This window comes from Pinus tabuliformis, chromosome X, assembly GCF_031772625.1.
Source record: "Pinus tabuliformis cultivar Carrire ecotype Pingquan chromosome X, CPIR1, whole genome shotgun sequence".
NCBI classification, from domain to species: domain Eukaryota; kingdom Viridiplantae; phylum Streptophyta; class Pinopsida; order Pinales; family Pinaceae; genus Pinus; species Pinus tabuliformis.
Window position 1 is genome coordinate 966257570 of NC_142308.1, and position 4205 is coordinate 966261774.

A 4205-nucleotide genomic window follows, 5' to 3' on the forward strand; every position below is an offset into this window, starting at 1 on the left:
TGTACCCCTCCATAGGTACGAGCACAACCATGATAGCAGGGTTCTGGCTCGTTCCCGTTCTGTGGGATACCTGGCCAGGCCGAATTCCCTTAGGTGTAGACCTGTGCGGCCTCCGTGGGCATCGCTATTTTTCACCTTGCTGATTCCTTCCCTGACTAGCACATTTTTCTTTCTTAGTCGTGCCCATAGTGCTTTAACTTCATGAGGCCTGCTCCTACCCCACTTGTTCTGGGCTTCCTTCTATTTAATTATTGACACTCGCATTTGTGCCTTTCTTCTATTATAGGCCCAGCGCACCCGTGGTATCTGCAACTTCCTAGTAGGTCGCTTTCTCGAACGGATGCTGAGCGTGCTCCCCCCTGTTCCCCTCCTAACTTTATCATGGACCACTAGTGAACTGGATTGTCCTCTAACCCATATGCACACTTGCCTTTGACATCTACGCAGAACCCTTGGGCATGTATTCCATTTGTGAACAATTGTCGCGCACGGTGTCTTCATGGGTCCATCCTTCAGATTCGTCGGTTCACATGGGTCGACTGGCTCCTCCTCCTTCGTGGCATCCTCATCAACAAGTTTCTCCCTAACCATCCTATTATAGTTTAGTGTTGTTACCTCATGCAGTCGGTTCTGCCATCACTCAATCTCTTCATCTGAGTCCGAGGTGCAGGAACTATCACGGTCCCATGAGATTCTTCCATCCACTATTGAATTCACTCAGTCCTGATCATGTGCTATGATCTGGTAGATACAATCCAATTCATTGTCACTGCCCTCGTCGCACACTAGTTCGATATAACATGCCCCTTTGGCTGAGTCCAGCGGAACCATTACGCGGAGAGATTTTTCTCGAAGATCATTTTTTTGTTTCTTTAGGTTGATGACTCCATTCATATCTATTTCCCAGTCTATTCCTAACAATGTGGGACATGGGTTACTATCATCCATAATTTCTATGACCTCAAAATCAGTTTGTGTACTTACACCATCAATATCTACCGTAACTCCTTGCAGTCTTCCCATCAGCAAGATTTTCTGTTGATTTTCCATTCGTAATTTGATAGGAGACCATTGTTGTGCAAGCCTACCCATGCGCTCCCACGTCTGTTTAGGTAGGAAATTTGCATCCGACCCTATGTCCAGAACAACCTGATCCATCTCATAGTCCCCAATCTAGGCAGTGAATCGCATTTCCCTTCCAGTGCGCAACACATGCTTCCCTAGCTTTCGGACCATTTGAGGTTCATTCGATCCTGCGCACTTGGTTATCAAATCTTGAAATCCCTTCACCACGTTAGTATCCATTAGTAGCTTCATGCAAGTTTCCAACAACATAGTTATCACAGAAGTGTCCCTTTCCAGCTCCATTCGCTCTTTGCTACCCGACGTAGAAGCTTCTGTGAAGTTCTTCTTAGCTTCCAAAAAAGTTTCCTTCGTGCGCTCTAAATCAAATTCCAGTTGCTTTGCAAGGGCCTTACGAACCCATGCATCCTCCTCTGGTTGGTTCCCCTTATCTTCTCCTATACTTGCACCACTTCTGAGCATCATGTTTACGTTAGGGTCTTCCTTGTGCGGCTCAGCCTTCATCATTTGGACGTTCTGAGTGGGCGTAGCCATAAGCACCCCTTTTTCCTACATCTGAGCAATTAGCATGGGGCAATCGACTGCTTCATGGTCAAACTGGTAACAGTACGGTCAACATGCTCTAGTATGGTTTGTGCAATCATGCGCACAATGCCGTGGTCCTCCACAATTATAGCAAATTAATTGTCCCTGTCTGTATCCAGGTCCCATTCCCCCTCGTCCCCATCCGCATCCTTGGAATCCACTCCATGCTATTGTTGCAATGGGATCCTACCCACGCGCCTCCATCTACATCCTGTAAGCAGGCGGTCGATCCATTAATAACTCATAACTTCGGTAGTTTCTTTCTTCATGGCCAACTATCCTACAAAAGTTGCAAAATAACTGCTGGGGGGGGGTGTCTCAAGTTCTGTAATAGATGACAGCTGTCCATGGCATGCTTTCCACCCACTTGACATATTGCACACCAGAGTGCAAGTGCCGCACTGGGACCTGCTTGAACCTTTGGTTGCAATGGTATTGGTCCCCCTGCCATCATATAGTTCGCAAAGACCAGACAATGATCCTTATCGTGCCTCTGGGCCTTACATTTGATACACCACACCTCTTCCCGCACTTATGACTGAGGTGCCTGTCCTTGCTTCAAACTTCACATCTCTAAGCATAGGTTTTGTATTTACGCATGGATTTGCTGAACTCCCAACCTCGGATCCTAGATTGGAGTTTCATGTAACCTCATCGCTGTCTCTAATGCTTCAGCCTGGGTTGAGATATTTTGGTGTGATAGCGTCGTCCTCAGATGTGGTGTCAAAGACGCCACAAACCACACATAGTGCTGTACATCTATCAATTTCATGTTAGCCTCGCGGATTGTGCTTTTAAATCTCTAATCCAGGTCCCATGGGGTTTTGCCAGGTAACATTGCAATCTCCTTGAACCCATTGACTGACCGTGTCTCTAATTTTGGCCAACCAAATTCCTTGTTCAATGCATTCTAGATTGCTCTTATTCCTGCATTCGGATGATCGCTTGAGTACTTTATATACCATGTCAATTCTCGGTCCTACAGCACACTAACTAAAGTAGCCTTTTTGATGTTATCATTCGTTATGCCTTGAACTTCCCATAAAGCCCTTACCACAAACCAGAACTGACCTGGTTCCTCATTTCCTACACCCTTAAATATCGACAACTTGACTGTGCTCACCATCCCAACCCTCAGTGGTGGCAGAGGTGGAGGTGGAGTTGGTGAAGATGGATTTGATGTAGGTGAAGTAGGTGATGGCATGGTCAGTGGTGGTATCAGCGAAATGCGTTTCCCAGTCAACCGAACTACGCTTCTTGGAGAGAACCTTGCGAGTTCTTTCTCGCTTTCTCGTGAAAGGGAAATTAGAGGGTTGTTCTCTAATCCTTCTGTCCCTCGATAACCTCTTCCACTCCGTGTTACACCAAACATCAATAAATGCGCATAATTTGTTTTTCACACAACAACATCTTAATTCAAGTATTCAATGATTTGATATACTTACCTCACTGTCCTTGGAGAAAGTTCCTTTCTGCTTCACTATAACTCACAGTTGTCTCTATCGCGAACTCAATGATAAACCCTCCTATTACCTGATCCAACTAGTGACCTACTGCACGTGCGATTTTGTGTTCAGTTGCCTCTAACCTGTGCACCAATTTTGGAGTCCACACAATAGGTTGATCTAGTATGCACCTCCGCACAATGTTAGCTAACCTCGCGATCCACTTGTACAGCTCTGTCAAGAATGACGCAAAGAATATCTCGTGGATGTCTGTGTATATGTAATGATCCAACCACTATTCCTCTGATATCCGTGGATTTCTGTTTTCTTGAACTACAAACTTGTGAAGCTTCTAATCTAGCCAATGTTCAAGATCTTTCTTCGTAGGGTTCCAGCATTTTGACATGGGCCTGACCCACGTTCGGAAGAGTTATTTAGCCAAACAAATCCCGCAGCTACTGGCCCTTTCGAAAATAACCCACGAAGTGCGGACTCAGATCTCACCCGAGGCAGCAGGGGAGGATGATGGAACTAGGTTTCCGCACCCTTGGGATGTCTTGATGTGGTCTGGAAGGTCCGCGTGCCATTCTGTGGCCTTGCGCCACTCTTCTTCTGCGTAGATCCGAAACAAGGCAATTCCTTAATATTTATGATTACGGAGTTTGTTACAGATTAGATCTACTGTTTACGGTCTTTAAGCAAACATTTACTAAAGATAACCAATTCGTGCACCTAGAAAAGATACAGATTTGCATAAACTCAATATGTAAACATAAGCACACAGATCAAATAGATATATCAACCATAAATTAACCAGATCCGCAATAATTCAGATTCAACACAGTATTTCAGAACCAACTTATCTTTAATCAATTCTTTCACTAATACAACCAGATCTACCCTGCGCACTCAGTTGCAGGGGTCCACGTACACAGTTGCAAACTCTACCAAGCCTCTACGCATACAACTGTAGAGCCTCTATCTACCCACCAACAACCTCGACTCGGACTTACAGACACTTCAAGACTTCTTTCTTCAAAAACCCATCACATTCCAAATCCAAAAGTACATACCAAAAAATTGACTCCTAAC